Here is an 8,712-nt window from a genome sequence, read left to right on the forward strand (position 1 = left end):
AGGATTATTAGAGAATACTATCAGCAATTGTATGGCAATAAAATGAATAACTTGGAAGGAATGGACAAATTCTTAGAAAAGTACAACCTTCCAAAACTGAACCAGGAAGAAATAGAAAATCTGAACAGACCCATCACAAGCACAGAACTAGAGGCTGTAATCAGAAATCTTCCAGCAAACAAAATCCCAGGTCCAGACGGCTTCACAGCTGAATTCTACCAAAAATTTAGAGAAGAGTTAACACATATTCTACTCCATCACCCTAATCCCAAAATCTGTTAAAGACTCCACAAAAAAAGAAGACTACAGGCCAATATCACTGATGAACATAGATGCAAAAATCCTTAACAAAATTCTAGCAATCAGAATCCAACAACACATTAAGAAGATCATACATCATGACCAAGTGGGCTTTATCCCAGGAATGCAAGGATTCTTCAATATCCGCAAATCAATCAAGGTAATACACCACATTAAAAAACTAAAAAATAAAAATCATATGATTATCTCAATAGATGCAGAGAAAGCCTTCAACAAAATTCAACATCAATTTATGATAAAAACCCTCCAGAAAGTGGGACAGAAGGAACATATCTCAACATAATAAAAGCTATATACGACAAACCCACAGCAAACATAATCCTCAATGGTGAAAAACTGAAAGCATTTCCCCTAAAGTCAGGAACAAGACAAGGGTGCCCACTCTCACCACTACTGTTCAACATAGTTCTGGAAGTTTTGGCTACAGCAATCAGAGCAGAAAAAGCATAAAATGAATCCAAATTGGAAAAGAAGAAGTAAAACTTTCACTATTTGCTGATGACATGATCCTCTACATAGAAAACCCTAAAGACTCTACCAGAAAAGTACCAGAGATAATCAAGGAATACAGTAAAGTTGCAGGAACTAAAATCAACACACAGAAATTCTTTGCATTCCTATACACTAGTAATGAGAAAATAGAAAGAGAAATCAAGGAAACTATTCCATTCACTGTTGCAACGAAAAGAATTAATTACTTAGGAATATATTTACCTAAGGAAACAAAAGATTTGTACATAGAAAACTATAAAACACTAGTGAAAGTAATCAAAGAGGACACTAATAGATGGAGAAATATACCGCGTTCGTGGATTGGAAGAATAAATATTGTAAAAATGAGTACACTACCCAAAATAATTTATACATTCAATGCAATCCCTATCAAGCTACCAACGATATTTATCACAGAACTAGAACAAATAATCTCATAATTTGTATGGAAATTCAAAAATCCTCGAATAGCCAAAGCAATCTTGAGGAAGAAGAATGGAACTGGGGGAATTAACCTGCAGGACTTCAGGCTCTACTACAAAGACACAGTCATCAAGACGGTATGGTACTGGCATAAAGACAGAAATATAGAACAATGGAACAAAATAGAAAGCCCAGAGAAAAATCCACGCACCTATGGACACCTTATCTTTGACAAAGGAGGGAAAAATATAAAATGGAGAAAAGACAGTCTCTTCAACAATGCTGCTTGGAAAACTGGTTAGCCACTTGTAAAAAAATGAAACTAGATCACTTCCTAACACCATACACCAAAATAAACTCAAAATGGATTAGAGAGCTAAATGTAAGACCAGAAACTATAAAACTCCTAGAGGAGAATGTAGGCAAAACACTCTCTGACATAAATCACAGCAGGATCCTCCATGACCCACCTCCCAGAATATTGGAAATAAAAGCAAAAATTAAAAAATGGGACCTAATTAAAATCAAAAGCTTCTGCACAGCAAAGGAAACTATAAGCAAGGTGAAAGGCAGCCTTCAGAATGGGAGAAAATAATAGCAAATGAAACAACTGACAAAGAATTAACCTCAAAAATATACAAACAGCACCTGCAGCTCAATTCTAGAAAAATAAACGACCCAATCAAAAAAAAATGGGCCAAAGAACCAAACAGACATTTCTCCAAAGACATACAGATGGCTAACAAACACATGAAATAATGCTCAACATCCCTCATAATCAGAGAAATGCAAATCAAAACCACAATGAGATACCATTTCACACCAGTCAGAATGGCTGCTACCCAAAAGTCTACATGCAATAAATGCTGGAGAGGGTATGGAGAAAAGGGAACCCTCTTACACTGTTGGTGGGAATGCAAACTAGTACAGCCACTATGGAGAACAGTGTGGAGATTCCTCATAAAACGGGAAATAGAACTGCCATATGATCCAGCAATCACACTCCTGGGCGTATACACCAAGGTAACCAGAATTGAAAGAAACAAATGTACTCCAATGTTCATTGCAGCACTGTTTATAATGGTGAGGATATGGAAGCAACCTAGATGTCCATCTGCAGATGAATGGATAAGAAAGCTTTGGTACATATACACAATGGAGTATTTTTCAGCCATCAAAAAGAATGCATTTGAATCAGTCTAATGAGGTGGATGAATTGAAGCCTATTACGCAGAGTGAAGTCAGCCTGAAAGAAAAACATCAATAGAGTATACTAACGCAAATTGGAAGATGCACAAGCTGGAATCAAGGTTGCCAGGACAAATATCAATAACCTCAGATATGCAGATGACACTACCCTTATGGCAGAAAGTGAAGAGGAACTCAAAAGCCTCTTGATGAAAGTGAAAGAGGAGAGTGAAAAGGTTGGCTTGAAGCTCAATACTCAGAAAACAAAGATCATAGCATCTGGTCCCATCACTTCATGGGAAATAGATGGGAAAACAGTGGAAACAGTGTCAGATTTTATTTTTGAGGGGCGCCAAAATCACTGCGGATGCTGATTGAAGCCAGGAAATTAAAAGACGCTTACTCCTTGGAAGGAAAGTTATGACCAACCTAGATAGCATATTAAAAAGCAGAGATATTACTTTGCCAACAAAGGTCCGTCTAGTCAAGGCTATGGTTTTTCCCGTGGTCATGTATGGATGTGAGAGTTGGACTGTGAAGAAAGCTGATCACCGAAGAATTGATGCTTTTGAACTGTGGTGCTGGAGAAGACTCTTGAGAGTCCCTTGGACTGCAAGGAGATCCAACCAGTCCATTTTAAAGGAACTCAATCCTGGGTGTTCATTGGAAGGACTGATGCTAAAGCTGAAACTCCAATACTTTGGCCACCTCATGCAAAGAGTTGACTCACTGGAAAAGACTCTGATGCTGGGAGGAATTGGGGGCAGGAGGAGATGGGGACAACAGAAAATCAGATGGCTGGATGGCATCACCAACTCGATGGACATGAGTTTGAGTGAACTCCAGGAGTTGGTGATGGACAGGGAGGCCTGGCGTGCTGTCATTTATGGGGTCGCAAAGAGTCGGACACGGCTGAGCGACTGAACTGAAATGAACTGAATGTATATATATGGAATTTAGAAAGATGTTAACCTTAACCCTGTATAGGAGACAGCAAAAGAGACATAGGTGTATAGAAGAGTCTTTGGGACTCTGTGGGAGAGGGTGAAGGTGGGATGATTGGGGAGAATGGCATTGTAGCATGTATATTATCATATGTAAAATGAATCACCAGTCCAGGTTCGACGCATGATACAGGATGCTTGGGGCTGGTGCATGGGGATGACCTGGAGGGAGGATATGGGAAAGAGGGTGGTGGGAGGGGGGTTCAAGAGGGGGAATATATGTACACCCGGGGCGGATTCGTGTCAATGTATGGCAAAACCAACCAATATATTAATGTAAAGTAATTTTCCTCCAATAAAAAAATAAAAAAGAAGACTCTGTCCTGTGGTTTAAGACACTTTCTTACCCTTCTTGTCCTTCCTTGAGGCATTCATTAGCATTTTTGGTAATAATATTAAGTACTATATTATTATCAATAACACTGTAACTGGTGAACAGTAACTGAATTGCAATTCTCCGATATTGGTATTATTTATAGAGCTTCAGAAAAATTCCAGTTTTAAATCTAAATCAATAGGTGAAGGACAATATTAAAGAATGCATGATAAATAAGAATATACTAAAAAAGAAAAAAGAAAATACCATTGATTAGTTATGGTAAAATATTAAATTCAGTTCAGTTCAGTTGCTCAGTCGTGTCCGACTTTCCGCGACCCCATGAATCACAGCACGCCAGGCCTCCCTGTCCATCACCATCTCCCGGAGTTCACCCAAACTCAGGTCCACAGAGTCAGTGATGCCATCCAGCCATCTCATTCTCGGTCGTCGCCTTCTCCTCCCGCCCCCAACCCTTCCCAGCATCAGAGTCTTTTCCAGTGAGTCAACTCGTCGCATGAGGTGGCCAAAGTATTGCAGCTTCAGCTTTAGCATCAGTCCTTCCAATGAACACCCAGGATTGATCTCCTTTAGAATGGACTGGTTGGATCTCCTTGCAGTCCAAGGGACTCTCAAGAGTCTTCTACAGCACCACAGTTCAAAAGCATCAATTCTTCGGCGATCAGCTTTCTTCACAGTCCAACTCTCACATCCATACATGACCACGGAAAAAACCATAGCCTTGACTAGACGGACTTTTGTTGGCAAAGTAATGTCTCTGCTTTTTAATATACTATCAATATTGGTCATAACTTTCCTTCCAAGGAGTAAGCGTCTTTTAATTTCCTGGCTGCAATCAGCATCTGCAGTGATTTTGGAGCCCAAAAAAATAACGTCTGACACTGTTTCCACAGTTTTTCAATCTATTTCCCATGAAATGATGGGACCAGATGCCATGATCTTTGTTTTCTGAATGTTGAGCTTCAAGCCAACCTTTTCACTCTCCTCTTTCACTTTCATCAAGAGGCTTTTGAGTTCCTCTTCACTTTCTGCCATAAGGGTAGTGTCATCTGCATATCTGAGGTTATTGATATTTCTCCCAGCAATCTTGATTCCAGCTTGTGCTTCTTCCAGCACAGCGTTCCTCATGTGGTACTCTGCATATAAGTTAAATAAGAAAGATGACAATATACAGCCTTGACGTACTTCTTTTCCTATTTGGAACCAGTCTGTTGTTCCATGTACAGTTCTGACTGTTGCTTCCTGACCTGCATACAGGTTTCTCAAGAGGCAGGTCAGGTGGTCTGTTATTCCCATCTCTTTCAGAATGTTCCACAGTTTATTGTGATCCACACAGTCCAAGGCTTTGGCATAGTCAATGAAGCAGAAATAGATGTTTTTCTGGAACTCTCTTGCTTTCTCCATGATCCAGGGGATGTTGGCAATTCGATCTCTGGTGCCTCTGCCTTTTCTAAAACCTGCTTGAACATCTGGTAGTTCACGGTTCACATATTGCTGAAGCGTGGCTTGGAGAATTTTGAGCATGACCTTACTAGCGTGTGAGATGAGTGCAATTGTGCGGTAGTTTGAGCATTCTTTGGCTTTGCCTTTCTTTGGGATTGGAACGAAGACTGACCTTTTCCAGTCCTGTGGCCACTGCTGAGTTTCCCAAATTTGCTGGCATATTGAGTGCAGCACTTTCACAGCATTATCTTTCAAGATTTGAAATAGCTCAACTGGGATTCCATCACCTCCACTAGCTTTGTTCGTAGTGATGCTTTCTAAGGCCCTCGTGACTTCACATTCCAAGATGTCTGGCTCTAGGTCAGTGATCACGTTATCATGACTATCTTGGTCGTGAAGATCTTTTTTGTACAGTTCTTCTGTGTATTCTTGCACCTCTTCTTAATATCTTTTTCTTCTGTTAGGCCCATACCATTTCTGTCCTTTATCGAGCCCATCTTTGCATGATATGTTCCCTTGGAATCTCTAATTTTCTTGAAGAGATCTCTTGTTTTTCCTATTTGGATGTTTTCCTCTATTTCTTCGCATTGCTCACTAAGGAAGGCTTTCTTATCTCTCCTTGCTATTCTTTGGAACTCTGCATTCAGATGCTTATATCTTTCCTTTTCTCCTTTGCTCTTCGCTTCTTTTCTTTTCACAGCTATTTGTAAGGCCTCCTCAGACAGCCATTTTGCTTTTTTGCATTTATTTTCCATGTGGATGGTCTTGATCCCTGTCTCCTGTAAGATGTCATGAACCTCCGTCCATAGTTCATCAGGCACTCTATCTATCAGATCTAGTCCCTTAAATCTATTTCTCACTTCCACTGTATAATCATAAGGGATTTTATTTAGGTCATATCTGAATGGTCTAGTGGTTTTCCCTACTTTCTTCAACTTAAGTCTGAATTTGGCAATAAGGAGTTCATGATCTGAGCCACAATCAGCTCCTGGTCTTGTTTTGGCTAACTGTATACAGTTTCTCCATCTTTGGTTGCAAAGAATATAATCAATCTGATTTTGGTGTTGACCATCTGGTGATGTCCATGTGTAGAGTCTTCCCTTGTGTTGTTGGAAGAGGGTGTTTGCTATGACCAGTGCGTTCTCTTGACAAAACTCTATTAGCCTTTGCCCTGCTTCATTCCGTGCTCCAAGGCCAAATTTGCCTGTTACTCCAGGTGTTTCTTGACTTCCTACTTTTGCATTCCAGTCCCCTATAATGAGAAGGACGTCCTTTTAGGGTATTAGTTCTAAAAGGTCTTGTAAGTCTTCATTCAGAGGCTTCTTCAGCGTTACTGGTTGGGGCTTAGGTCTGGATTACTGTCATATTGAATGGTTTGCCTTGGAAACGAACAGAAATCATTCTGTCTTTTTTAAGATTGCATCCAAGTACTGCATTTTGGACTCTTTTGTTGATCATGATGGCTACTCCATTTCTTCCCAGGGATTCCTGCCCACAGTAGTAGATATAATGGCCATCTGAGTGAAATTCACCGATTCCAGTCCATTTTAATTCACTGATTCCTGGAATGTCTATGTTTACTCTTGCCATCTCCTGTTTGACCACTTCCAATTTGCCTTGATTCATGGACCTAACATTCCAGGTTCCTATGCAATATTGCTCTTTACAGCACTGGACGTTGCTTCTATCACCGGTCACATCCACAACTGGGTATTGGTTTTGCTTTTGCTCCATCCCTTCATTCCTTCTAGAGTTACTTCTTCACTGATCTCCAGTAGCATACTGGGCACCTACTGACCTGGGGAATTCCTCATTCAGTATCCTATCATTTTGCCCTTTGATACTGTTCATGGGGTTCTCAAGGCAAGTATACTGAAGTGGTTTGCCATTCCCTTCTCCAGTGGACCAATATTCACTTGTTGCATTTAATACTTATCTGGATTTAACTTGAAGAAAACCTGAAGAGAGGTCTAATTTCATTAGATTTCAAATAATAGGTTTTCCTAGCCCTCCAAACATGTCATCATTCAAACAGTTGCTAATTATTGAACACTTAATATGTGTCAAGCATTGGCAAATCAAATCTTAGTTATTATTTTATTTGTTTCCAAGTATTTGAGGTAATTAAAATATAATCCCCATTGAAGATAAAAATTCTAGGGCTTGCTGGATGACTCAGAGTTCAAGAATCCACCTGGCGATGCAGGAGGCCCAGATTTGATCCCTGATGGGTGAAGATTCCACGTGCCATGGAGCAGTTAAGATTGTGCCCACAACTATGGATCCTGTGCTCTGGGGCCCGGGAGCACAGATACTGAAGCCCACGCATCCTAGAGCCCGTGCTGCACAGCAAGAGAAGTGACTGCAATGAGAAGTCCGAAACTAGAGAGGAGTCCCCTCTCCCACAGCTAGAGAAAAGCTCACACAGCAGCAGAGTCCCAGAACAGCTAAATTAATAAATAAACTAAATTACTAAAAAATAATAAGATAAAATTCTAAGGCCAAACACAGTTATATAGTTAGTCCCAAAGTAGACAGTTAAGTAATAGACCCTACCTTGCCTTAGACTTGGTTGCCTTCTTCATAATGTCCTTAATTTTAAGTACTATATCCCCATTTAAAATCTTCTCTGAATACGCAAAGATGTGAATTCTAAATCTCATCATGTGTCAGCTTCTTGAAAATTCTCATAATGGCAGTTTCCTGTTCTCCATGGAGAGAAGTCTATTCAATAGCTGGCCAGAATGTGAAGGATGTTTCCAAGTCTTACTTCAATGCCTAAGAGAGAGGGAAAGGGCAGCTCTGGCAGATGAAGTCTAGCCTTTTTCCTGTTGCTTCTCAAGGGCTGTCTTCAACAGGGTCCCTAAAATAAAGAAAGAAGTAAACTTTCCTGTTTAACTTCCAACTGGAATTTAAAGAGGTTTCCCTGTGAGGTCAAAAACCTGCACGACTACCTCTCAGTCCCCCTCAGGGTTTAGCAATTTCCCACCATTATGATTTTCCAAGATACAGTTATCTGTGGTTTGACTTACTTGAGTGTTTGCAAAACTTTTATGCCCCCCGCCAATAAAAGCTTTTATAATAAATATAATAAATGGCTTTTATTTTTCTTTTTTAAATGATCCTAGTGTTTGTATTTAAAGATACTTTCATTTTCCTTCATATTCAGAAATGGAAAATTTTTCATTGGGTTGACCAAAAAGTTTGTTCAGATTTTTCTCTAAGCTGTTACGGAATAGATCATAGTGTGAGACAAAGTATAGTGTCTCTGCAGAATTGGGATGGAATGCTTGTGTGCACTAAACACAAAAGGGTGAGTTCTGGGACTAGGCAAAGCATTAGACAATGAAGACACACACCATTTCAGGACAAGAATGTAATTGTACTGATTAAAGAACAACAAATTTTATAAATGTACAAAAACATGTACATTAATCCAAGATGTTATTTTCTTCTCTCAGTGCCTGACCCTGATACACCATGACTTTAAAACAAAGTGCACAA

This window comes from Moschus berezovskii, chromosome 7 (genome assembly GCF_049115385.1).
Source record: "Moschus berezovskii isolate FMDL1 chromosome 7, NW_MosBer_1.0, whole genome shotgun sequence".
In the NCBI taxonomy this organism is placed as follows: Eukaryota; Metazoa; Chordata; class Mammalia; order Artiodactyla; family Moschidae; genus Moschus; species Moschus berezovskii.